At 49.1% G+C, this 27,815-nt stretch overlaps 2 non-coding genes and 1 pseudogene across 2 annotated transcripts; all 3 read left to right on the top strand.

The window, feature by feature from the left end:
* The first annotated feature begins 2,951 nt into the window (after positions 1-2,951).
* TRNAM-CAU lies at positions 2,952-3,023 on the top strand. The gene has a single exon. It is a non-coding gene; the product is annotated as a tRNA-Met (tRNA).
* A 3,450-nt stretch (positions 3,024-6,473) lies between these two features.
* Positions 6,474-6,545, top strand: TRNAM-CAU. Its single transcript has one exon. It is a non-coding gene; the product is annotated as a tRNA-Met (tRNA).
* Positions 6,546-11,922: 5,377 nt separating this feature from the next.
* Positions 11,923-27,815, top strand: part of LOC117870067 — a 48,335-nt pseudogene continuing 32,442 nt past the window's right edge.

Below are 27,815 nucleotides of genomic sequence, written 5' to 3'. Positions count from 1 at the left end.
GGCAGTCCGAGAATCCTCCTCTGCACGGCCTGGCATGTTTATAATGGCTTCTCCATTGTCATCTGCTTTTAACCTGCTTATCAGCAGTCTGTGGAGCAACCTTGATGCGGGACCTTTGTGCATTCTAAGATCGGGTAACCCCTTCCACAACCTTCCTGCCTGGGTTCTGCGTTTTGTACCTTTCTACAGGGAGCAGGGCCTGCTCCAGGCACCAGCACAGCAAGCAGGTGCCTGGGGCGTCCGATGAAGAGGGGCGGCACATTCAGCTATTCGGCGGCGAGTCCCTCAGTCCCTCTTGGAGGGAAGGACCTGCCGCCGAATTGCTACCGAAGAATGAAGCGGCGCAGTGGAGCTGCCACCGAAGTGCCGCTGAGCGCGATTGCGGCTTCCACCCCCCCCTGCTAAAACCCTGGAGCCGGCCCTGACAGGGAGTAACAACAGCTCCAAGCCGCCTGCATAGATTCATAGATTCTAGGACTGGAAGGGACCTCGAGAGGTCATCGAGTCCAGTCCCCTTCCCGCATCAAGTGATCGTTCACACACCAGGCTATCTGAGCAGCTTGGCTCTTTGTGAGAATTTCCTGAACTATTCCCATCATAGTCTTTAAAGCTTCCCCAAACCAGGGCCGGCTTTAGGAAGTGCGGAGTCCGATTCAGATAGTTTAGACGGGGCCCCGGCAGGGATTCCTCACCCGGCGGCGCTCCAGGTCTTCGGTGGCACTTCGGCAGCGGGTCCTTCACTTGCTGCGGGTCTTCGGTGGCACTGAAGGACCCGCTGCCAAAGTGCCGCCGAAGACCCGGAGCGAGTGAAGGACGTGCCGCCGAAGACCCGGAGCACCGCCGAGTGAGTAAAAATTAAAAAGGCGCCTACGTTAGGCGCTCTTCTTTAGGGCGCGGGGCCTGATTTGGGGCAATAGGCCTAAAGCCGGCCCTGCCCCAAACTTTTGCACAAGTTCAGTCATAAACTCCTCCTCTGCCTCAGAGCCACCCTCCAGGGACTCTCCAGTGAGATCCAGGGGCCCTCTGACTTTTCTCATCATAGGAGATGAAATGGGGCACTCCAGGGTAAGCAAATAGACAGGGGAACATTACATCCCAGTCACACACCCTCTTGTTTGCATCTGTTCCTGATGAACCTCTCAACTAAACTGCTGATCTCTGGATGGTATGGGGCAGATTTCAATTGCTTTACCCTGCACATAGAATCACAGAAGATTAGAGCTGGAAGAGACCTCAGGAGGCCATCTAGTCCAGTGGTCTCCAAAGTGGGGTGCACAAGAGGATCCTTGGGGGTGCGAGGCAGGAGGAGTGCTTTTTTTTTTTTTGCTTAGGCAGTTCGGGTGGGAATCCAAGTTTTGTTTGTTTTGGGGTTTTTTTGCTTCGGCGCGGCAAGGGGTGCGTGCTCAAAAATTTTTTACTAATAGGGGTGCACGATCAAAAAAGTTTGGAGACCACTGATCTAGTCCAACTCTAGGTAACCCATTTCAGTGCTTCACCACCCTCCTAGTGAAATAGTGTTTCCTAATATGTGCCCCAGTGTCTCGCCAGCCCTGACACACGCTACCATTTACCTTGGCCTTTTTTATAAACTCTTGGTCTGGGTCCATGAGGTCAGACCTGCCAAAATTAACTAGAACTCTGGCTGCCACCACTGAAGTCTTTGATTGGAAGGGAGCTGTTTTCATCTGGACAGCTCAGGGAGGGTATTTGGATCCCCCCAGACATAGAACATCACTTTGTCACATAAGTAACACTTCCTTGGGCCCTCTGTGGGTTTAGTCCCCTCTGCCCCCTCCTTTTCCCCAGGAACAAACCGAGGATCCCCTTTTACTGCAGGTGCTTCCCCTTCCCTGTGGGCCCCGCACTCTAGGAAGGGGAGCACTTGGAGGTACCAGTGAACTGCTTCGGCAGCTGCTTCTACTGGGGATTTCTCCCCTGCTGCAGCCCCCATCTCCTCCCAGCAGACCTCAAAGAACCGCTCCTGAGCGAACAGATCAATCAAGGAGTGATACATTCCTGCCCCTTTATTTTGTATCCAGTTTTTCAAATAACCCACCGCTTATGAACATGTCCCGTGACCTGGGCAAGGGCAGGGGATTGTCTTGAGCAGCCACTAGCTAGTTCCTGCCCCACGTTTCCCCGGCCTTGGACAGCTGGTCCGAGCCAGCAGCCGGGCCTCATGAGGGGGGGGCTGGGCAGGTGTGCAAAGTAGCAAAACGGGAGCGAGAGCACTTTGTGCTGATACACCTGATCCTCCTCTCCCCCCGCCAGCAGGATCAGGCCGGGATGCAATGTGGGGGGTGGAGGCTGCTTGCAGAAACTGGGGGTGGCCTCGGGGGGGGTCAGGCAGGCAGGGAGCTGCAGGGGGGAGTTGGGGGGCAGCTGGGGAGGAGGGTGAGGAGCAATGGGGGGGGCTGGCTTGCTTCCACTCACCCCACTCCAAACTTCAAGGCCCTTGTCCGGCAGAGGACCTGGCAGGCACTTTTCCCCTGACTGGGAGTCTTTGAATGATCCAGATTTTATTTTCAAGGTCTACTGCTGTATAAAGTGACATTTTCCGCAGCGAGGCCCCTAGGGTGACCAGACAGCAAATGTGAAAAATCGGTGTGTGTGTGTGTGTGTAATAGGCACCTATATAAGAAAAAGACCCGAAAATCACAAGCTTAAAATAGTTCAGCTGCTTTAGAAAACTGGAATTGCCCATTGGAAAAATAAAATACGCAGTGAGCTCCATTCCCCTGTCAGGATGTTTTTGCCGAATGATTAGCCTAAAGCCAACAGCAGCTGGCTGCATTCTTATCAGAGATCAGTTCATTCGTTTAGAGTTGAAAAGAATACATGAAAATTACCTGCTTAAAAAGATTGTAAAATGCCCTTCTGATCTCGCTCTCCAGTGCACAGCTCACATGCACAGCCTTCTGGACATGTCAGAGAGGGAAAAAAAGCCACCCAGCAGAGTGGCGCAGCGGAAGCGTGCTGGGCCCATAACCCAGAGGTCGATGGATCGAAACCATCCTCTGCTAGTTGGTATTTTTATTACTTACAGCCTGGGAAAGAATTCAGGCTGCCTTCATTTAATCCACATAGAAAAGAGGAACACCTTCGCTTGCTTGATATGCATCCGAAGAAGTGGGCAGTAGCCCACGAAAGCTTATGCTCTAATAAATTTGTTAGTCTCTAAGGTGCCACAAGTACTCCTGTTTTTTATTCGCTTGCTATTTACTTTTTCACAGTGATTAAAGCCCCAGAGAGTCCCCTCCTGTAAGGAGAGAGATGTGCTAGGACTCCAATCACACACAACCACAGGACTGGAAGGGACCTCCAGAGGTCAGCTAGTCCAGTCCCCTGCACTCAAAGCAGGACTAAGTACTATCTAGACCATCCCTGACAGGTGTTTGTCCAACCTGCTCTTAAAAATCCCCAATGATGGAGATTCCACAACCTCCCTGGGCAATTTATTCCAGTGCTTAACCGCTCTGAGAGTTAGGAAGTTTTTCCTAATATCCAACCTAAACCGCCCTTGCTGCAATTTAAGCCCATTGCTTCTTGTCCTATCCTCAGAGGCTGAGGACAATTTTCCTCCCCCCTTCTTTTAACAACCTTTTATGTACTTGTATATTGTCATCATGTTCCGGCCCCCCCCCCCCCGCCCCCCCTCCCCCCCGCCCCCCCCCCCCCCCAACCCCCCGGAGCGCCCGACCCCCCCCGCCAACCCCCCCCCCCCCAGCGCCGCCCTGCCAAAACACCCCCCGCGCTGCCCAGCCGAAACAAACAAAAACAAAAAACAAAAAAAAAACCTCGAGCGCCGCCCGGCCGAACAAAAAAACCAAAAACAAAAACACCGTGAGTGCCCCCCACCACCCCAACATTGGCCGCCCCTTCTAAGGTGCCGCCCCAAGCATGTGCTTGGTCGGCTGGTGCCTGGAGCCGGCCCTGCACCCACCAGTCTTCTCTTCTCCAGACTAAACAAACCCAACTTTTTTTTTTCCAACCTGCCCTCACAGGTCATGTTTTCTACATCTTTAATCATTTTTGTTTCTCTTCTCTGGCCTTTCTCCAATTTCAGCATTACAATCAACATCTAGAATGGAAACGCACAATTTAAAATCAACATTCACCCTTCTTCCCTTATCCGCACTCTTCTCTTAAACTGGACCTATTATCCTTAACTTTTGCAGCACGTATGATAGGGCTTGTCCCACCCTGACCTGAGACCTCTGCAAAACCAAGAGTTAAGGATTGTCGTGAGTTTTACGATGTCTTAAACATGTTATTTTCTCTATTTTTTTATAGAGGAAAATCCACGTAAAGAATGGATAGAAGAGCATGTTATACACTGAACAGTTACACTGTAGCACGTAAACACACATTTACACATTTTAAAAAATGTCTCTTATGTAAACGTTTAAGAACTTTAACTAGACAGGTTGTTAACACCACAGCCTGCAAGTGTTGCAACGTCAGTAACAATTTTTAATTTAGCATTAAACTCGTGCAATAGCTATTCATCGATATATCTCACATCTCCTCTTCTGAAAGAGTGAGTTTACGGAAAGATGTATTATTTCAACTCCCTCGCGTAACAGGGCTGCTATCATGAAAGGCTCTGTAACAGTCCTGGTTCATACATCTCAGCCATTAGGATGTTCTTTTTTAGGCATAGATATTTCCTTCAGGATGCATTTTCGGATTAAAGACTCTTGTGATTGTTTTGGTACGGTTTCTCAAAAAAAAGCGGGGGGAGGGTTAAATCGGTTTTGAGAGTTTGGGCGTCTCTTGTGGAGGTGGAATCATTATGTTCTTGGAGCCAGCGGCTTCCTTCACCAGAAGCGGCCTTCTGGAGTAGACACGGACACAACCCTTTAGTGAAGATGTTTTGACGAGTAGACCCGGCCTTAGATAGGGAACAGCTGCCTTGTCCTGGAGGTCTGAAGACTAAGGGTCCAGGAAGGTCCTTCAAGGGGTCCAGGAAAGGTTGTCATTACCATGGCTTTCAAACTGTGATCTGCAGGGGATCTGCCGATGAAGTCTAAGGTTTCCAAAGGGGTCTGCACCTCCATTCAAAAAAATTTTTAGAGGTCCGCAAATTAAAACTGGCCTAGGCACGGGGATGCCTGGTGCCTTTCGGGACATGGTCCTGGGTCGCGGGGGTTGAGACATCCAGTCCTGCGAGGGGGGGGAATAGAAAAGGCCCCTTTGCCCCCACCCAATTTTGGCAACCAAGGCTCAGCCCATCACGGGTCACTTTGGGTACCCAAAGGGGTACCCGGGATTTTGCCCTCTGCCACCAGCTCAACCAGGGCCAGTCTTAGGGGAAATAGAGCCCTGGGAAAACTTGTATTTTGGTGCCCCTGCCGCCCCCATTGCCCCTGACCCCCGCAGGGTCCCCACTTCCCCATCTCCACAGGTTCCCCACCCCCCAGGGCCCCACTGCGTCCCACTAGTGTTTAATTTGTAGTGAAAGAGGTGTATTGCCACACTTATTTGGTGCTGCAGATCCTGTGATCCTAAGTCCTGCACCCTCCCTCCTATGCCCACATGGGGAAACTGACCTGGGACTCACTTCCCCGTCCGTCCTGTCCCCCCACGTTCCTCCGCACCCCATAGGGGGGAGCAAGAAGTATCTGTGCCTCACCACTCGTCCTCCCACCCATTCTTAAAAGGGAGGTTAATAAATACAACCCTGAACGCCCAGGGACCACACGGCAGTAGCGGATTGTGGTAGAAACACTGCAGATTCCACGGGTTAGCTAAGGTCACATCTTGACCTAAATTCCAGGGAACCCTAAATTATTCACAAGCTTAAAATATTTCAGCTCATATGTATTAGAACCAAATTTATCTTCTAAAAATGAATTCCAAAATCAACTCTGTCCTAAAAAGTTTGTGGCCAAACTTCAATACCTCTCAGCAAGAGAGATCGGAGCATTTTACATAGGCCCGTTATTTTTCAATAGACGCTCTGGGTTTGCATTTCACTGAACAAAACTGGCTTTGAAAAAACATACGGGCGTATGTAAAATGCTCCGATCTCTCTTGCTGAGAGATGTATCGAAAGTTGGCCCCAAACTTTTTAGGACAGAGTTGATTTTGGAATTCATTTTCAGAAACTAGAGTTGGTTCTAATACATATGAGATGAAGAACAAATTTTAAATGTTTCATAAAAAAACTATTAACAATTTGTTCGCGTTAAGCACGAGGTTTTCAGCAAACTGAATGTATCTTGCCCACAGAAAAGCAAGGGGGGATGGGATGTTTTTGCCAAATTATTAGCCAGCAGATAAGAATGCACCTCTCAGATTTCAGTTATTTTATAGTTGAAAAGAATACATGCAAAATTACCTGCTTAAAAAGATAGTAAAATTCCCTTCTGATGTCTCTTTCTCTCTCCAGTGCAGAGCCCACATGTGCAGCAGGACAAAGAGCGGCCTTCTGAACATATCAGATTAAAAAAAAAAAAAAACCAACACACAGCAGAGTGGCGCAGCGGAAGCGTGCTGGGCCCATAACCCAGAGGTCGATGGATCGAAACCATCCTCTGCTAGTTTGCATTTTATTACTTGTAGCCCTGGAAATAATTAATGCACCCTTTATTTTATCCACATAGAAAAGAGGAACCAATTCTCTTGCTATTGCCTCTTTCACAGCAATTAAACAAAGGGATAAAGCCCCAGACAGATGTGCTAGGACTCTAATCACATACAACCACAGGCCTGGAAGGGATCTCAAGAGGAAAATGGCAGCCAGTGGCAGGGCCAACTGGGGGGGAAGCCGGTACAAATTACTGGGGCCCAGCGGTCTGGAAGGGGGCCCGGGGCCTGGCTTTGTTGGCTCTGTATAGCCGGTCCACCCTTGCTGGGGGGCCCGAAAATTTTTTTTCACCAGGGCCCGAACCCGCTCTCGGCGGCCCTAGCCAGTGGGCCCCCCCCAGCACCTCCAGTCCACTGGTGGACCCCCTGATCAACTCCTCCCCTCCCTCCCAGTGCCTCCCACCCACTGCAATGAGCTGTTTTGCGGCATGCAGAAGTGCTGGGGGGGGGAAGAGGGCACGCTCGGGGAAGGGGGCAGAATTGGGTTGGAAGAGGTGGGGGTGTGGCCTGGAGCGGGGGTGGGAGGAGGTGGCATGGGGGTGGGGGCTTGGGGGAAGAAGGGCAGACCTGGGGGCGGAGCAGGAAGAGGTGGGGGATTGGGGGAAGGGGTGGACTGGGGACAGGAAGAGGCAGGGGACGGGGCTGGGGGAGCAGAGCAGGGTGGGAAGAGGCAGGGGTTTGGGGGAAGGGGTNCCCCTCCCTGCCCGGCCGCGGGGGGGGACAAGCCCCCCCGGACTCTGCCAGCATCCACTCCGGAGCCAGGTAATGGACAGAGCCCGTGGGAACGTGCTGGGGGGCAGGAAAGTGACTCTCTGCCCAAGGGAACCTGGGGGCATTATATCTCCCAGCCCCCCCGCCCGGAATCGGCCCCCTTGCTGCTAATGCACCCGTGGGCAGGACCGGAGCTGCATTAAAGCAGGTGCCCAGGGCAGGATCTGCTCTTGGTGGGGAACGAGGTCCCCTAGTTCTCAAATATCAATGTAACGTCTCAAATGTGTTGTTTTTGTCCCCTCCACCTTCTCAATATGCGGCTCGTGGACCTGGCTTAGGTGGGAGACTCTTGCCCTGAGTCATTCCCCAAAGGAAAAGGGGATTAGTTGGGTGCAGCTTGCGGCTGGCTCTGGGGTGGAGACAAAGGGGTGATTTTCTGCCAGCAACAGGGCATGGAAGGGGCACAGGAGGGGAAGGGAGGAGCAAGGGTCTCCCATGTGTCCAGCCCCAGGTGACCCAGTCACAGCCGCTGTATTCTCACCCGCCCCAAACAACTCCCCCCCTCGCCTCCCTCCCGCTGCCAGTCACCCTCTGCGGCCCCATCCCTGCTCTCACGTAGCCCTTCCTGCGCCAAGCCCTCTGCTTCCCCTCTCAAAGCAGCTTTTCAAAGGGCATCTTGCTGCCTATGGGGGGTGTTTAATGAACATTCATCTTAAAATCCCTTCCAAAGAGCCCACTTCTCCCCTCCACTCTTTCTTTAATTTGGATATAAAATCCCCTCCCATCTCGGTGTTTTTCCCTCTCGTATCATCAGCATTTTATCAAAATACATCCCAATTTTTGACCTGTTTTGTCTGCACATCTCAAAGAGTGCTCTAAAATGCCCTAAAAACATACTCTTATTTCTCTTACTACTTTAAGATGTTGACGCTTTTCCATCTCTAACTACACCTCTACCTCTATATAACGCTGTCCTCGGGAGCCAAAAAATCTTACCACGTTATAGGTGAAACCGCGTTATTTAAACTTGCTTTGATCCACCGGAGTGTGCAGCCCCGCCCCCCCGGAGCGCTGCTTTACCGCGTTATATCCGAATTCGTGTTCTATCGGGTCGCATTATATCAGGATAGAGGTGTATAAAATAGGAACATAAAATCTCAGCTTTCCCCTTCATGTTCTTTAATCTGGACCTAAAGTCCTTGCAAATGTGGCCCCTTTCCCGTGATCAAGTACGGATGTGAAATTCACGCTATTAGCTCGTTAGCTATTAACTGTTCCTGTAAGCGCTCAGACAGTTTGCCACTTCCATTTAATGTGTGAAAAGTGACTTGTGGTTCAGATTTCCACCCCTTTCTCTTCCATTACAGAACATGCGTCTGAAATCTCAGGGTTTGCCTCGTTCCACCTAATTCCCAGCTGTCACTTAAAAATCCTCAGGCGTGGAGGTGGTTAATTGTGACAACATCTGCTTTTTCGGACGGAACCTGTTGCCCCGAGACGGTCTCCAGATTCGGGGGGTTAAATTGTCCCCTGATCAACTTGCTTCTCATTTGAGAATCGTTTAAAATGGTCGATGAAATAGACTTGCCCCCTATTTAATATGCATTACAGCCAGAGGCCTGCCCTTTTCGATAGGGGGATCAGTGTCTGCCAGCTGCTAAGCAGACAGTCAGCTGGACTCTTTGCTTTTCCCCAGATGGCACAATCCAAGGCGTTCTCGCCTCAGTGGGCTGCCCTGTGTGGAACTGGTACCTTGCAGTGCCCGAGCATCTCCATGTTACCCTCACGTTCTCCTCACCATTTTCACCGGACGTACCCCCACCCTCCATGTGATGAATGGTCTCCCATCAGGGGCTCCTTTCCCCAACACCGAGATGCAGCCGCTTCTGGGGTGGGTGCCTGGTGGCCATTACTGGCCAGTGACGGGCATGGAAACACCATAAATATTTTTGGTTCCTCTGTTCTCCTGTTCACGCAGCATCCTCCCTCTGCCTGTGTGATTGGCCAGCAACGGGTGGGGATAACTTTCTATCCACTTACAAAGTCGGATATGAAATCACCACCGGTTTTGCTTCTCTTCCCACTTCAAAACTGTAAGAACGTCACATGTTTGGAAGGCAAATGGGTGCCTGGAATCCTTATCCTAGATATCAGGGGGGAGGTGGGAAGAGGGTCATGCCCCCCCTCCCCCGACATGGAAGTGTTAAAGGATTCTGACGTCATCCCTCCACGTTTCTGGTCTCGTCTATGGCGTCTCTCCCTCTGGGTCTGCAGCCCCTTTCTCGCGCCACGGGCGGCTGCTGCTGCTGCTTCATGACTCCGCCCCCTGGCCGGGCGCAGACTTTCCCGAGCAGCCCTCTCTGTTGCCTGTTTCCTGGCTTTATAGCCCCAAGCCAGCTCTTCCCCCTCACTCAGGCCCTTGGCCAGCCGATTCCTCTGAGCTGCGGCCTGTTGGATGAATTAGCCCCCGCCCAGGCTACATTAACCTACGTACATTGGCGGGATGCAGACGAACCTTCGGACCTGTGTTAATCCAGAGGTGCTGCTAGAAAGGACAAGGAGTGACTCCCGATTAACACGGGATAAATGAGATCAGCAACTGTCCCTGTGCGGAGGTGGTTTCATTAGCTGCTCCCAGAGAGCTAAAGGAGGGAAGCTGCTCAAACGCTCTGTCCCCCTATGCTCAGGATATCGGGGTTCGGCTTCTTGGGTCACACGCTGCAGCCTCCGTTGTGATCTGGGAGACCTGGCTTAGCAGCTGCTGCTTCGCCAGCAGGGGCTCTGCTAAGGAGAGCGAGGCCTTCACTAAAGTTCCCTCTGGGCCAGCTAAGGGGAGGACGTTCTCCAGCCCCGTTGCAACTAAATCGTGAGCCAGAGAGACCTCCGGGAAGGTGCTGGGTCTGGGCACGAAAGTGACTCTGCTCCCTCAGCCCCTCGTCTCTCCTCCCATTAGCGATTGCAGGAGCCGATCCGGCCACGGGAGAGCCACCAACTCCCAAATGGGACTTTCCCAGCCAGAGGGGGAGAGACTGAAGGGGGGCGGTGGGAGAAATAAGTGGGGGGAGCAGTTGGCCGGTCTCTGGCCTGCCCAGACACATTTCTTGCAGAATCCCTGGGTGGATTCACCTTCTGTGAACAAGGTGAGCAGAGAGAGAGAGGAAAAGCCAGTTCCTGGTTCTCCCTGGGGACCGTGTCAGGGGGAATCCCCCCCAATGTGACTTCTGTACTTTTCTAATGGTTGGTTCAGAGGTCACGGGTTAAAAACCTCTGGGTGGGAGAGGCCAGGTCCGTATTGTAACAAAGCGACCACATGTTTTCTCAGCCCGGAATCGGCGAAACGGTGGGGTGGGAGGGGCCATGGGTGTCCCAGAGCCAGCTGAGGTCAGGATTATCAGGAGATTGTTGGCGGGTTCCTGCTGGAGGAAGAAGGGCAGTAAATACATAGGACGACGCAGCTTCTGGAGATGGGAGGGGGCAGGAAATGCCCAGGGTGGAGAAAGGGAGAGGAACAAGGTGCGAGAAACCATCTGGGACTTGTTTAAATTGGGGCCTAGCTTCTAGGAAAGGCTTTGCGGGCTCTGGGATTAATATTCCCTAATTTGTGGAACAGGAAACAGGACCCCTGGACTGGGTAGAGAAAATGGCCCAGACCCCTAGTGCTGGAGGCTGACCCGACTAACCAGCAGCTGCGGTGAGATATGAAGGGGGCACCCACCAGTGAGGCTAAGGGGAGATGCCCCCATCCCCTCGCATCCAGCTGCTGGCAGTGGAATTCGTACCAGGGGGCTCTCCGTGGACTCTGCTGGGGGCTCTAAACCACTGTCGGAGGCTAGTGGGTTTGTGAGGAATATGAAGACACTGCCCCTGTTTATTTGCTGGGGGAGACCAGGGGCTCTCTCTTTCTCCCCACACCTGATCTCCGCAGAGTGGGGGTGGGACTCTGACTGCGATCCACCCAGAGCTTCCATTTGATTGGTTTCTTTCCCCCATGAATAGTGGGGCAGCAGGTACTGAGTGTGGGACTCTTGCTCTTTCAGGGGCCGGTGACCTTTGAGGAGGTGTCTGTGTATTTCACAGGGAAGAGGGGCCTCTGCTGGACCCCGTTCAGAGAGCCCTCTACAGAGTCGTCATGCAGGAGAACTATGAGAATGTGACCTCGCTGGGTAAGGATCCCCGTCCCCTCGGTTCTTAGAAGGGGAAATGAAAAGTTAAGGTTCGCAACACCCCACAATGTAACCTTAACTCTGCCCTGTTTCAGCAACATGCCAGTGACCCGCACGCTAATGCTCTGCCCGACCCTGCTACAGAGCACACTGGGAACAGAGCACAAGTGCGGTACAGTCTAACAGCTTCTCTTTGCTAAGGCAAAATTTAGGGTTAGGTAGTGAATAGAAACTTCGCACCCCTGGCCTGCACTCAAACACTGAGTCTGCTGCACACAGTCCATCATAGACTTTCAACATGTTACTAAGCCCGTCACCCTTTGGATATTAGGAAAACTTTTTCACTAGGAGGGTGGTGAAGCACTGGAATGGATTCCCTAGGGAGGTGGTGGAATCTCCATTCTTAGAGGTTTTTAAGGCCCGGCTTGACAAAGCCCTGGCTGGGATGATTTAGTTGGGGTTGGTCCTGCTTTGAGCAGGGGGGTTGGACTAGATGACCTCCTGAGGTCTCTTCCAACCTTGATCTTCTATGAATGCCTCCACTTACCCTCAAGACCACCAGCATGTCTGCCACCAGAGCGCTGACAATCCCCCTGGGCAAGAACTCCCCCTTGTGTATCTTCACTGGCACGGCCTATAACACTGAAATGAGGTTCCCATGCACCTTCCTTTGTATCACAGCCACAGCTCTGCCAAGCTGCTCCAACTAATCCTTCCACCATCCAGTTACAGCTACAGCTGACCCAGTTCACACAGCTGCAGGGCATGCGGATAAATGCTGGGATTCCCGTCTATGAACACAACACAAACAATGGCACCTTCTCTTAGTCCTTCCTCTTATTCATGATAGATTCATGGAATTTAAAGCCGGAAGGGACTAGGTCAGATAGTCTGGTCTCCTGTACATCACAGCCATAGAATTTCATCCAGTTACGGCTGCATTCAGCTGAATACCTTGTGTATGACTAAATCCTACTGAAGGCTTCAATCGCTGGAGAAGCCACCTCTTCTTCCCTGGTAGTTTGTTAACCTTTGCACTGCCCTTCCTGAACTCTTCTGAGTGGTTCTTACCAGCTGCAGTGCTAGCGGACGGGGGGGCAGAGTTAAGGTGGCATGGCGTACTTTTCATCTCCTGGTTTTCAGAGGTTTTTTGTTCAGACCCAGTTGTCGGCGGGCAGGATCGAACCGGGGAACCTCTGGAACTTAGGGCATGAGCTGAAAGCCGACTGGCCATTAAGCAAACTCCTTAATCTCTCTTGTTAATTGGTATCGGTGCCACGACATGGGCCGGAACACCACACCCAGAAGACGTATGGGTTACGGTACTACTCGGCAACCTCAACTCTGCATTAATGTAGCTATGGGGCACTTTGTTTTTTAATGGACTTTTTTGCCCCTGTTAACTGTGTCTATACAAGAGGGGGGAAGGATAGCTCAGTGGTTTGAGCATTGGCTTGCTCAACCTAGAGTTGGGAGTTCAATCCTTGAGGGGGCCATTTAGGGATCTAGGGTGAAATCTGCTGGCATACCCACATCAGTTAGGGATGTGGGTTTTCAAGAACGTTGAAATATTGCTTTTCATCTGGAAATGTTGATATTAGGGCAAAACTTCCAGAAGAAACTCCTGCCTATCCCCTGTTGTCTGGAAGTTGACGGGGGTATGGCTCAGACTCAACAGCATACGCCCTGGAGCAAACCAATCTTTGTGACAGTGGATTGCCGGGAACCTCTGGCAATTAACAGCCTTAATCTCGCTGCATTTCATGTCCTTCTGCCTCCTCCGGTTTCCTCGTCAATCTGAAATTGCAAACGATACAGTTATAAACTTTTCAGTGCTGCTTTCCCAAAGAGGCGGTGGGTGCCCTGTACTCTGAGATAAATGCTAAGGGACTGCGATCAGTCAGGACAATTTCAACCGTTGTTTCAGCCTGAGGCCTGCACAGAAAATATTATCCGAGCAACCCTGCTCTGCACTCCCCTGGTGCGCAGTGAATTGCAAGACAATCCGAGTAAGCATGTGGATTTTAGAGTCGTTAGAATATTTGGCTTTTAAACAGAAAGCAATGCTGAACTTAACTATAGCTAGGCTAGGCAGAATGAGATTTTTATTTTTAATACTTTGGATAATATCAATGTTTATTTTTAAGCTTTTTTCCCCAATTTTTATCAATTTAATGTTTTGCGGTTGCTCAAAATGGTGGGTTTTAAGCATATTTTTTCAGTTTTTATCGTAAGAACAGCCTTACTGGTCAAACCAACGGTCCATCTAGCCTGGTATCCTCTCTTCCGACTGTGGCCCGTATCAGAGCTTGAGAGGGAAGGTACAGGATAGTTGGAGTGATCGACACATCTTCCCCTCCTGGCTTCTGGCAGTCAGAAGTGTAGGGTTGCCTCTAGCATGGGGTTGTATCCCTGACAATCTTGGCTAATAGCCATTGATGGATCTATCCTCCATGAACTTCTCTAGCTCTTTTTTTAAACCAGTTATACTTTTGGCCAACACAACATCCCATGAGAATGAGCTCCACAGGTTAATTGTGTGGGGAAAAAAATACTTTTGTTTGTATTAAACGTGCTACCTATTAATTTTGTCAGGTGACCTCTGGTTTTGGTATTGGAGGAAAGGGTAATTAACACTTATAGACTCGTAGGACTGGAAGGGACCTCGAGAGGTCATCTAGTCCCATCCCTTGCACTCAAGGCAGGACTAGGTATGATCTAGACCATCCCTGACCGGTGTTTGTCCAGCCTGCTCTTAAAAATCTCCAATGATGGAACTTCTCTGTTCACTTTCTCCACACCATTCATGATTGCATAGACCTCTATCATATCCCCCCTTAGTCACCTCTTTTTTTTTAAGAGTATGTGTTATTTTTGCACTGTAGTGTAGACTCTTACTACACTGATGGAGAGGTGGTATCTTAGTTGAAAGAATTCTTCCATAGACCCAGCAGTGTCTACACTGGGGCTTAGGTCAGCTTAATTACATTGCACAGGGTGTGACGTTTTCACAGGCTTCAGTGATGTCATTAAGCCAGCCTAAATTTGTGTAGACCAGCCCTAAATCGAACAGCTCAAATATATATTTTTAATCTCTCCTCAGACGGAAGCCGTTCCATACCCCTCCTCATTTTTGTTGCCCTTTTCTGAATCTTTTCCAAGTCCAATAGATCTTTTTTGAGATGGGGTGACCACATCTGCTCGCAGTATTCAAGATGTGGGTGTACCATGGATTTATATAGAGGCAACATGATATTTTCTGTCTTATTATCTATCCCTTTCTTAATGATTCCCAGCATTCTGTTCACTGTTTTGACTGTTGCTGCACTTCGAGTGGATGTTTTCAGAGAACTATCCACAGTGACTCCAAGATCCTGCTCTTGAGTGGTAACAGCTAATTTAGACCCCGTCATTTTATATGTATAGCTGGGATTAATTTTTTCAATGTGCATCACTTTGCCCTTACCAGTTTTGAATTTCATCTGCTATTTTGTTGCCCAGTCACCCAGTTTTGTGAGATCCCTTTGTAACTCTTCGCAGTCTGCTTGGGACTTAACTCTTGAGGTTTTGGGGTTGTTGTTGTTGTTTTGCTGCCTCACTGTTTCCCCATTTTTCCAGATCGTTTATGAATATGTTGAACAGCTCTGGTCCCAGTGCAGATCCTAGGGGAACCCCACCATTTAACTCTCTCCATTGTGAAAACTATTTATTCCTACCCTTTGATTTTCTGCCCTTTAACCAGTTACTGATCCATGAGAGGACCTTCCCTCTTATCACATGACAGCTTACTTTGCTTAAGAACCTTTGGTGAGGGACCTTAGCATAGGGACAATTCACAAGCTAAACCAAAAGATAATCTAACGCGTTTCCTTCCGATTAGCCTATTATATCCATACCTCATGACATATCAAGCACTTTGTTTCAACCATTGTATTATTTCGACTTCTTGTATTTGTATACAAGTCTTTCTAGATTTTTGTCAATATTCAGTTGCTTTCCTTCATATGTTCTGTTTAAAGGGGATTATTTTTCATTTGACTGTTCCTCGCTAGCTCCTATCTGTATGTTACCAACTTCTTTCGTATCTTCTTTACTGACATATAAACATCCCCCTTTAATAAACTCAACCCTAAGAGATGTCTTGCTCCTCCACACCTGTTGACTTTCCCACACCCCTTAATTTTAAAAAAAGAATCCTCTACTATCTTTTCTGAATTTGATGTGGCAGCAATCTGGTTCCATTTTGATTTCTTTGGAGTTCTTCCACAGTTCCTAATAAACTGAAATTCCCTCCTCCCTACACCATTGTCTGATCCACACATCAAGAGTTTTCAGTTCTGCTCTCTTACAAGCCCTTTGTGCATGGAACAGGAACCATTTCAGAGAATACTGCCATAGAAGTCCTGGACTTTAAATGATTTTAAATGGTTATCTAGGGAGATGGTGGAATCTTCCTTAGAGGTTATTAAGGCTGTACTAGATGACCTCCTGAGGTCCCTTCCAACCCTGATATTCTATGATTCTAAGGCCTGGCTTGACAAAGCCCTGGCTGGGATGATTTAGTTGGGGATTGGTCCTGCTTTGAGCAGGGGGTTGGACTAGATGACCTCCTAAGGTCCCTTCCAACCCTGATAGTCTATGAGTCAAATTTTCACAGTTTCAGGAAATTATGCGGGGGAGGGGAGAGGCCAGGCAATTATTTTATGACCACAGATGTCAATATTGGAAAAAGTGAAGGCTTTATGACTGTTAAAACACAAATAGTCAATATCCCATGTCAAACTATACCAAGTAAATAGCCTTACATCGAATCCTAATAAGTTCTCAAGCAGCATTTTTTTTCTTATTTTGCCTATCTGGAAATATAGATGATTTATCGATAGAAATATTTTTCCACCAGTATGTGAATGTACGGTGCAATCAGTGTTCATCAGTATGTACCAATAAAAATCTAATCTTTCCAAGCCTAAGTATAACCGATATGCCCATCTGCTAGAACAACTTCACAAGTGCATGAGGGTGGGACCATCTGCTGACAGGAGACCATGTGAAGTTCCTCTCCAGGATTCCTTGGGAGAAGGGAGGGCAGGAAGCATTGGGAGAGAAGAAGATGATGGGGAGCTGGTGCTCATGAGGTGCCACATAACAGGGAGAGGTCTTAAGCACCAACGGCTCTTAAGCAAAGTAAGCTGTCATGGAATAAGAGGGAAGGTCCTCTCATGGATCAGTAACTGGTTAAAAGAGAGGAAACAAGGGTAGGAATAAATGGTCCATTTTCAGAATGGAGAGAGGTAAATAGTAGTGTCCCCCAGGATCTGTACTGGGACCAGTCCTGTTCAACATATTCATAAACAATCTGGGAAAAGGGCTAACAGTGAGGTGGCAACATTTGATACAAAACTACTCCAGATAGTTATGTCCCAGGCAGACTGTGAAGAGCTCCAACAGGATCTTTCAAAACTGGGTGATTGGGCTCCAAAATGTCAGATGAAATTCAATGTTGATAAATGCAAAGTAACGCACATTCGAAAACATAATCCCAATTATACATATACAATGGTGGGGTGTAAATTAACTGTTACCACTCAAGAAAGAGATTTTGGAGTCATTGTGGATAGTTTTCTGAAATCGTCCACTCAAGGTGCAGCGGCAGTCAAAAAAGCGAACAGAATTTTGGGAATCATTAAGAAAGGGATAGATAATAAGACAGAAAAATGTCATGTTGCCTCTATATAAATCCATGGTACACCCACACCTTGAATACTGCGTGCAGATGTGCACACCCTATCTCGAAAAAAGATCTATTGGACTTGGAAAAGGTTCAGAAAAGGGCAAAAAAATGATTAGGAGTATGGAACGGGTGCCGTATGAGGAGAGATTAATAAAACTGGGATTTTTCAGCTTGGAAAAGAGGCGACTAAGGGGGATATGATAAAGGTCTATAAAATCATGACTGGTGTAGAGAAAGCAAATAAGGAAGTGCTATTTACTCCTTCTCATAATACAAGAACTAGGGGTCACCCAATGAAATGAATAGGCAGCAGGTTTAAAACAAAAAAGGAAGTATTTCTTCATACAACGCACAGTCAATCTGTGGAACTCTTTGCCAGAGGATGTTGTGAAGGCCAAGACTATAACAGGGTTCAAAAAAGAGCTAGATATATTCCTGGAGGATAGTTCCATCAATGGCTATTAGCCAGGATGGACAGGGATGGTGTCCCTAGCCTCTGTTTGCCAGAAGCTGGGAATGAGTGACAGGGGATGGATCACTTGATGATCCCCTGCTCTGTTCATTCCCCCTGGGGCACCTGGCATTGGTTGTGGCTGGAAGGCAGGATACTGGGCTAGATGGACCTTTGGTCTGATCCAGTATGGCTGTTCTTATGAGGGCTGAGAGCAGTGAGAGGAAGGGAACACCTGTGTGGAAGAATAGGACTTCGAGAGAATCGGGGAGGGCTGGTTGAGGAAGAGGAGGGAGAGAATCGGAGCAGGAGGAAGGGAGTCAGGGAGGAGAGCTCCTGGGGACAGGTAGAGGGGTTGGTTGCGGGAGAGGAAGATGGGGAATGGGGAAAAGGGAGTGGAGAGCCCAGCAGTGGGGTGGGAGGATTGGGTAGGAGATCTGGGTTACCTGGGAATGGGAAGGGAAGGTTTCAGGGAGTCAGAGATTTGGAGCAGTCCCCTGGGGCTGCTATTGCCGAAGTCTCTAATGACCTCGCCCTCGGCAAAGCTCAGAGCCCGCACTCCATCCTCCTCCTCCTCCTTGACCTGTCAGCCGCTTTTGACACCCCTGATCGTGCCTTTCATTTTGAAATCTTGTCTTCCCTGGTCCTCTCCTGGTTCACCTCCTACCTGTCTAATCACTTCTTCGGCGTGTCCTTCAGAGGATCCTCCTCATCCCCACTCCCAATTTCCGTGGGGATTCCCTGTCCCCTTCTCTTCCTCCTCTGCATTTGCTCTCTGGGTAATCTCCCTCCGCGCACACACACATTCAACTACCGTCTCTGTGCTGGTGACTCACAGATCTGCCGCTTCTGCTCCAGAGCCATCTCCTTCTGTCCCAACGAAAACCTCAGCTTGTCTCTGACGTCTCCTCATGGATCTTTTGCCATCAGCTCAAGATCAACAGTGAAAATCATGGCTCTTAATATTCCCCCCAAGCCATCCCATCACCTCCTTTCTCTATCGCTTTCAGACACCACCACCATATTGCATGTCATCTAGGCCCATTTTTGATGCAAACCTCTCACTAGGTCTTCATATCTAGGCTGTCTACATCTTGCATTTTCTTTCTGCGGAATGTCCTCAAGATCTGGCCTCTCCTATCCATCCACACGGCTAAAAACTCTTATCCAAGCTCACATCATCTCCTCTCTGAATTACTGTAATGCCTTTTTTCTCTGGCCTGGACACATGCAACCTTGCCCTGCTTCATATCCATTCAGAAGTAGACCTCCACAGAGCTACCTCGTTATCCTCAGACATGACCTCTGAAGGGTCCTGAGGGGGGGACCTGATAACAATCTTAGAGGCTGTTATAAAGAGGGTGGTGATCAATTATTCTCTATGTCCACTGAGGTCGGACCCAAGTAGTTGGCTTCATCTGCAGCAACCAAGATTTAGTATGGGTATTAGGAAAAAAATTCTAACTAGGCAGATAATTAAGTACTGGAATAGGTTACCACGGGATTGTGGAATCCCAATTACTGGAGGTTTTTTTGGAATTGGTTAGACAAACACCGGTAATGGAGGGTCTCAGTATATACTTGGTCATGTACTACTACTAGATGACCTCCTGAGGTCTCTTCCCACACAACTTTTCTTTGGTTCATTATCCTACCTCTTCACTTTGCCTGTGGAGAATGTGGGAATTGAAGTGTAGTCTTATGGAAAAAAATATGCATAACTCTGCTTCCCTGTCCCAGAGAAAGAATGAATGGCTGTTTTGAAGTAAGATAGGCCTGTCTAGGTTGGCATGGAGACACTATCAAGGATAGTCCATGTGTAGGAGTGGAGCGTGCTGGAGAGACAATGGAAGTATTTCTTCACACAATGCCCAGTCAACCTGTGGAACTCCTTGCCAGAGGATGGTGTGAAGGTCAAGACTATAACAGGGTTCAAAAAAGAACTAGATAAGATCATGGAGGATAGGTCCATCAATGGCTACTAGCTAGGATGGGCAGGGATGGTGTCCCTAGCCACTGTTTGCCAGAAGCTGGGAATTGGAGACAGGGAATGTATCACTTATAGTGACTATGATCCGAACATGATAACGTGATGGGGCTGCAACTTGGGACAAAGAGACTAGGTTACGAACCACCTGGGCTTTCAGTTGGCTGCTTCCCAAGGCAGAGAGATTCAGACAGGGAAACAGGGAAATAGAGGGACTCAGGCCATGTCTTCACGAGCACTTATGTCAACGAAACTTGTCGCTCACGGGGTGTGAAAAAAAACACCCCTCCCCAAGCGACAGACATTTGGTCGGCATAAGTGGGAGACGCTCTCCCACTGACATAGCCAGTGCCGCTCGTTGAGCTGGTTTTATTACGCCGGCGGGAGTGCTCTTTCCTGTCGGTGTAACACGGCTACACGAGCGGTCTTACAGCGGTCCAGCTGTGCCTCTGTACGCTCATAAGCATAGATGTGACAAAGTTGGAATGTTCTTAATGTTTTCTCTGAATACTGTGTGGGTACCTCAGTTTCCCCTATGCAGTTCTTAAGTATCTAGGTGGGGGATAAGGGGGTGTGATTGTTGCAGAGCCCGAGAGGGCCAGTGTGATGGTGTCTGCACAGAGAATGGCCGACAACCTGTCTCCTGGCCTGGGGCCCTCCCCTGAAAGGTGCCAGCTGAAGGTGTTGGAGAACAAAGAGATCAGGTGGCCTCCTGGCCCAGGAAAGAGACAAAGGCCAGAGGAGGGGCTGGAGGGGGTTGCAGTTTAGAGCTGGCTGGGGACACAGGGGGAGGCCCAGAACCCAGGTCTGGCTTCCCCACCCCGCAAGAGGGACCTGACGGAGGGGTCCTGCTTTCCATACCTACAAGCTCTGTTTTGACTGTGTCCTGTTGGCTAATAAACCTTCTGTGTCACTGGCTGGCTGAGAGTCCCGGGGAATCGCAGGAAGTGGGGGATGCAGGGCCCTGACTCCCCCACACTCCGTGACAGTAGACATGACCTAAGTTGAGGGGGCTTTGGGAAAAGCTGGGCATATGCTTCCGACTACATGAACTTTGAGTGAAGTTTCACTTTACCGGACTAACCTAATAACCCTTAAATACTGTATTCTGGTTGTCTACCTCTGCTCCACCAGCCACAGCCCCCAAGACCACCCCCTCCCACCTCACCATAACATCCCCCACAGCTCTCCCACGCTCCCCACTGACCCTGTAGATCCCAGACCAACAGCCTGAGATGCTTTCTCTTTGCTGGCACTTCCCTGCGTTTTCTTTATAGTCCCTCCACCAGACCCACCCTCCCAGTTCCCTGCAGCCACGCCATCTGCTCTTGTCCTCGGCCCTTTCACCATCTTGAGACCATACTTCTTCCCGGGGTCTGCTAGCACCCCCTGGCCGTTCCTCACAACTGCTTTCTGTTGTCAGACGCCACCGGTGTGGTGCTCTGCTCTGTCTGATGTCGAGAACATTCGGCTGCATGTGTGTGTGTCTTCCCTCTGTGTGCTGCCCCGGCTCTGCAGATCGCTGACACAGCAGACCCCGAGAGAACCCCCAATGACCACAGGCTCCGATAAGGAACGAAGGCACCCGGCCATTGTCAAACGAAGCACAGTAATAGTTCCCCACAGACTCTACAGGACATACTACGAATTTTTGCCCCCTGACAATGGACCTTCTCAGTCAGTGGCGGGACTCTCCACTGCCCCCTCGGCCGGACAAAGACGTCCACTCAGTGATGCATTTTTATACACCGGTACAAACAGGTTACACATCACTCCTGACGCGTTGAGGTACAGCCCCTCTACGCATTAGGGTGCTGCCTCTCCCCTGGTACAGGTTGGTTCGAACAAACAAGTCTATCCATCATATTGTCCTTTTGACCCTGTCTTTAGGATGGGTCTGCCTGTTCCTTGTTATCGCTCTGGAATGTGTTCGTACCGGGATGTTCAGGTGCCATCCTGGCACAAGTTCATCTTATTAGTGCTTATACGTGCTTTAAGCAGCCGCCTTCTTGCCAGCTTCTGTGAGCAGGGCCTGCCTCTGGCTCACAGCTTAACTTTGCTTTAAGTTAGCAATGTCTTGACCATTACTTTAGTTCAGGCCTCAGGCCTCATACCAGGCCTCTGATACAAGCAGGGTAACCAGACAGCAAGTATAAAAAATCGGGACGGGTAATAGACCCTATATAAGAAAAAGCCCCCAAAATCAAGACTGTCCCTGTAAAATTGGGACATCTGGTCACCTTAGATACAAGGCTTATGTTTCAGGGCCTCGTCTTACTCCACTTTCTAACGACCCTCTCGGCGAATGAGATCATGAGCTCCTTAGCTCATCAGCCCGCCCCGCAGTCTGAGTGGGTAATTAAAAACTCCACTCCTTGGTCTACTTCAGGCTTCTGCGATCAGGTCACCTATTAGCGCTCTGTGTTTCGTCACTGAGAAAACACAAAGAGCAGGTGCTCGTGGGGGGTCCCAGGAGGTGGGGAGGCCTGAGAGTGGTGAGAGGAAGGGAAGTGGGGGTCCTAGTTCTGGTTTCACCTCCGTCTGTTCCAATGTCTCTGAGTGGCCCCCCTGTTTCCCCATCACGCGTCAGGCCTTCTCCGGGAATGAAATTCTGCAAGTTTCCAGCTCCTCGACTGGCCTCTGGACTAAATACCCTGTGTATCGATTGTGCTTACCCAGACAGCTCAGGCTGAATGCAAATTCCCACGGTTCTTCCCTTCGGGTGTCCGGGATCAGTGGTGCATGGTGACAAACAGAGTAATGTTTATTCTGCAGTGGGGAAAAAAGGATAAGAGGGAAAAAAGGATTTTTAAAATAGCCATCTTCACACCTGCCTTTCTTATCCGGAGGCCTGCCATCCCCTGATGGTCAGCGAGGCAGGCCTGACTTCTTCAAACATCTCAATGGGGTCCCCCGTCTGTCTTTCCCCCCCCAAACAATTACCTGAACTGCCTTCCCCATCCTGAAAAGGAATCACTTTTTAAACTGCTCAAGTTCTTTTTAGGGTGACCAGATGTCCCGATTTTATAGGGACAGTCCCGATTTTTGGTTTTTTTTCTTATATAGGCTCCTATTACCCCCCACCCCCGTCCCAATTTTTCACATATGCTGTCTGGTCACCCTAGTCCTTTTGATCTTCTGGGTCCCAGGCCTTGGCCCGGTTCATCAAAACCCTTTCTGTAAGCTGACTGGTGCAAGGTGGCAAAATACACTATCAGGTCAGGCATCATCTCTTCACAGCCCTTAGGTGTTTACCAAGAGGTGGCTTCCTGCTTGTATTTTTACAACCCCCTAAACCAACATATTCATGAATGTGTTTTTCTATGGAGCAGGAGGTAGCCCTTCCCTCTGAGAAGATGTATGTGTGGGGGAGGTAGTGATATCTGGAGGAGAAGACTGGGGATGGTTGAGGGATAGATGCAGCCAGATGGTTGAGGGACAGATGGAGAGAAACAGAGAGCCTGTGAGTAAACTGAGAGAAACAGGGAGAGGGAAGAAGGCCAGCTAGAGGGAAACTGGGACAGAGAAATTCCAAGAGTAAGTGGAGAGATTGAAATGGAGCAGGACAGACAGACATGCAGCGAAAAGTCCTTTTAGTTTAAAGCTGGCTCGTCAAGTCAGTCCATGTTTGACAGCCGTCTTTCTGAGCATCCATTCCTGTCTATTCCTGACCGTCGGTTCCGGTTGTCTCTTATCACTGATTCGCATGGTCCCAGACAGCCTGAACAGGACTGCCAATGGGTCTGGTCTAACGTTCACCCCGATGACCAAGCGTCACTGGAGTTGAGTCTATCTCTTCAGGAAGTCACGAGGGGCACTCGAGGCTCAAAGACTGACTTGGGCGTTACACCGCACCCAGTGAGATATTTGGGGAAAAGAGGAACCTATGAGATAATCGCCTGTGCATACCGAGATAGATATATTTCTTTATTTGGAGGGTTATAGTTAAGTACACTCAGTAGTAAGTTTTATAGGGTGTATTATATGTATATATGTACCTTTTTTATTATATATATTCATCTATTTAATGTAATTGTAGAATCAAGTTCCATTTATTCTAGTTTCGATAAAATCCCCATTATGTTGTTTTGGACAATGAGTTGTATTATTTCAGCTACCCTTAAATAACATTTTATCCCTGTGTAACACATCCCCGCCAGAAAAATGACACCACCGCTGGGCTGAAACGTTAATAAATCTTGGCTGGAGGCTTGGAGAGGGGGTGATTGGTCCTGCTTTGAGCAGGGGGTTGGAATAGATGACCTCCTGAAGTCCCTTCGAACCGTGATATTCTATGATTCTAAGGTCAGGCTTGACAAAGCCCTGGCTGGGATGATTTAGTTGAGGTTGGTCCTGCTTTGAGCAGGGGGTTGGACTAGATGACCTCCTGAGGTCCCTTCCAACCCTGATACTCTGAGTCTATGACCCTTGGATATATTTTAAATTACAACCCGATAACCCTACTCGGAGAGCTCTGTTTACATTGACATGCCTAGTTTAAATACCTGTTAGTCACAGACTTCAAAGCACAAATGTTGCGAGTATGTATAATTTCACTATAGTACGTATAGTTTGCAATACTATTATTGGTTAGTGCGTTGGTCATTTTCAAATGATGCCCCACAAGGCATATTGTCTGCCAAAAAAATCATGGCAGTCGTGTGTAGGGTGTGAAGAGCCGGGTGCTTAGGGTCATCCTCTCCCCTTTTCCATTCCTGTTTCTGAGGTTTCTCTCTCTGTCCCAGCAGGTGATGGGATGGTGAGTGAGAATGAGGAGCAGAACCCTCAGCAGGAAGACGCTGAGCACGTGGAAGCATATGGGGCGTTATCACAAAGATCTGAAGGGAATGTGTCCATGAGTTGTGGGCAGGGAAAAGGTTGTGAGACTCAGCACAGGCCAGAAAGGGAGCAGGGAACTGAGCCAAGGGAGAAAGAGGGTAATTGTCAGGGAAGTCACAAGGAAACCACAGCCCAGCAGAGCATCCCCACAAGTGAGAGAGACCACACACGCCCTGAGTGGGGAGAAAACGTCGGTAACCCTTCGGCTGTTCTTCGACACGAGAGAATCTGCGACAGAGAGCCACCCCACCAATGCGGTGAGTGCGGGAAAACCTTCCATCGGAACGCGCACCTGATTCGCCATCAGAGAGTGCACACGGGAAACCGACCCTTTAAATGCTTGGAATGTGGGAAAAGCTTCACCGTGAGCTCCAACCTGATCGCCCACCAGACCATCCACACGGGCAATCGGCCCTTTTCGTGCTCCGAGTGTGGGAAGAGCTTCAACAGACGCTCAAACCTTATTACACACTGGAGAATTCACATGGGAAAGAAGCCCTTTACATGCTCGGAATGTGGGAAAAGCTTCACGGACAGCTCCAACCTTATCAGGCACCAGAGAACCCACACCGGGGAGAGACCCTATGAATGCTGCGAGTGCGGGAAAAGCTTCACTGACAGCTCCGATCTTATCCGGCACCAGCGAACCCACACAGGGGAGCGACCCTATGAATGCTGCGAGTGCGGGAAAAGCTTCAGTCGGAGCTCCACCCTTATTCGGCATCAGAGGATCCACACGGGAGAGACGCCCTATAAGTGCTGCGAATGCGGGAAAAGCTTCAGCGTGAGCTCAAACCTTATTACACATTGGCGAATTCACACGGGGCATCGGCCCTTTACCTGTTCCGACTGCGGGAAAAGTTTCACTGACAGTTCCAACCTTACTCAGCATCAGAGAATACATATGGGAGAGAACCCCTATAGATGCGCCGAGTGTGGGAAAAGCTTCACTCAGAGTTCGGCCCTTATTGCGCATCAGAGGATCCACACGGGAGAGCGCCCCTACGAATGCTGCGAGTGCGGGAAAACCTTCAGTGTTAGCTCAGCCCTTGTTGCGCATCAGAGACTCCACACGGGGGAGAGACCCTATAAATGCTCCGAGTGCGGGAAAAGCTTCAGTGTGAGCTCAACCCTCATCATACATCAGAGAATCCACACAGGGGAAAGGCCCTATCGATGCTCGGAGTGTGGGAAAAGCTTCAATCAGAGCTCACACCTGGTTAGACACCAGAGTCTCCACAGGGGAGATAAGCACCATAAAAACCTTGTCTAAGGCTGTCCAAAAAAAAAAAGGTTTTTAATACTTTTCTAATTCCCACATAGTGACCTTTAAGGCTCTTTGCAGTGTTTGCATCACTGTGGTCCCGCAGCTCCCCCCAGAAGAGTAACACACTGTTGGAGTGAATCTCTTGGTCCTTTCTATCCGCTCCTTCGTCCTCAGTCATGAGAATGTATGTCCCTCCTACCGGGAATGTCCATCAGCCCCAGGTAGGGGAGATGGGATGCCATCATCTTATACAATCATAGAATATTAGGATTGGAAGAGACCTCAGGAGAAATTGGAGAGGGTCCAGAGAAGAGCAACAAGAATGATTAAAGGTCTTGAGAACATGGCCTATGAAGGAAGGCTGAAAAAATTGGGTTTGTTTAGTTTGGAAAAGAGGAGACTGAGAGGGGACATGATAGCAGTTTTCAGGTATCTAAAAGGGTGTCATAAGGAGGAGGGAGAAAACTTGTTCACCTTAGCTTCTAAGGATAGAACAAGAAGCAATGGGCTTAAACTGCAACAAGGGAGGTTTAGGTTGGACATTAGGAAAAAGTTCCTAACTGGTAGGGTGGTTAAACATTGGAATAAATTGCCTAGGGAGGTTGTGGAATCTCCATCTCTGGAGATATTTAAGAGTAGGTTAGATAAATGTCTATCCGGGATGGTCTAGACAGTATTTGGTCCTGCCATGAGGGCAGGGGACTGGACTCAATGACCTCTCGAGGTCCCTTCCAGTCCTAGAATCTATTAATCTAGTCCAACCCCCTGCTCAAAGCAGGACCAACCCCAACTAAATCATTCCAGGCAGGGCTTTGTCAAGCTGGGCCTTAAAAACCTCTAAGGAAGGAGATTCCACCACATCCCTAGGGAACCCATTCCAGTGCTTCACCACCCTCCTAGTGAAATAGTGTTTCCTAATATCCAACCCTGACCTCCCCCACTGCAACTTTGCTTGCTACATTGAAGTAAAATCTAGCTGGGCCTTGGCTCCTCTGGGATTTTCCCAGGGGTTAGCTAGCTTGAGGTAGCTATCCTCATGTAAAAAGACAACTATATTTGCAGTGCTGACGTAGGCCAGATATAATGGTCAGGGTTAACTAAGATATTTCCCCTTGACCGGTCCTAATCTACACCACCTTCTAGTCTAGACAAAACTCCGAGCATCACATTTCGACTTTTACTCCCATTAGCAGAGCAATTGGTAGAGTCACCGAGTTCCCCCTTTGGTGACCGATTGTCTCATTCCCGGTTGCCCTGGGTTGTATTGAACAGCAGATCTTGTTCCTACCATTTTTCTCATTTAAAAATATACTTAAATATAACAAAGATCTGGAGCAGGGAGAGGATTAAAGTGTCATTTCAGCTGCCATGACACCGGAAGGGTATAGAGTGTGCTTGATGGATTCCCTCCTTTTCCATTACCGTTCAATCCCCCCTCAACCCAGCAGTTAGCTTCTGTGTGAACGACAATGGAGCGTAACCTCCCCACATTTTACCCTTCCACCTCCCAAAGAGTCATGTGACACAGTCTTCTCGGTTCTCCATGCTGAGGAATCACAATTCGATCTTAAACCAGACTCAGTAGGGCTGGAGATGAAAGTGTCAGAGACCCGGAGGGGGGATTGAATGGATCACAAAACCACAGAGTGATGGGTTTTCATCCCTCTATCTCCTGGCAAAGCTTTTTCTGGGCTGTTTCCAGATGAGAAGACTGGATGTTCTAGTGTCCTCGAAAGGGGGAAAATGTTTTGTAAATAACTTGACTCAGTAATAATGAAGTGGGGCTGCCTGAAGCAGGTTTGAATGGATGAGAGGAGACTGCAGTGTGAGAATCTGTTCTCCTGATTTTTGAGTTCGCAGCTGTAACCTGCTTTGGAATTTCATTTTACATGAAACTGAAAGTGTCTGTGATGTGGATTTTTCTCTCTTGCCTGAAGCCCATTCAGTCGCATAACTGGATGTTAGTTTTGGTTGCCAGGACGTAGCTCAGATTTGGGGACTTGGAGACAAAGAACCATGTGCTAAAATGGTCATTTCTTACTTTATTTTTGCTTTTCCCTGCTCCTTCACAATGA

This window comes from Trachemys scripta, chromosome 25, assembly GCF_013100865.1.
Source record: "Trachemys scripta elegans isolate TJP31775 chromosome 25, CAS_Tse_1.0, whole genome shotgun sequence".
Classification (NCBI taxonomy): Eukaryota; Metazoa; Chordata; order Testudines; family Emydidae; genus Trachemys; species Trachemys scripta.
The sequence above is the reverse complement of the archived record's forward strand: the minus strand, read 5'-3'. Positions and strand labels throughout refer to the sequence as shown.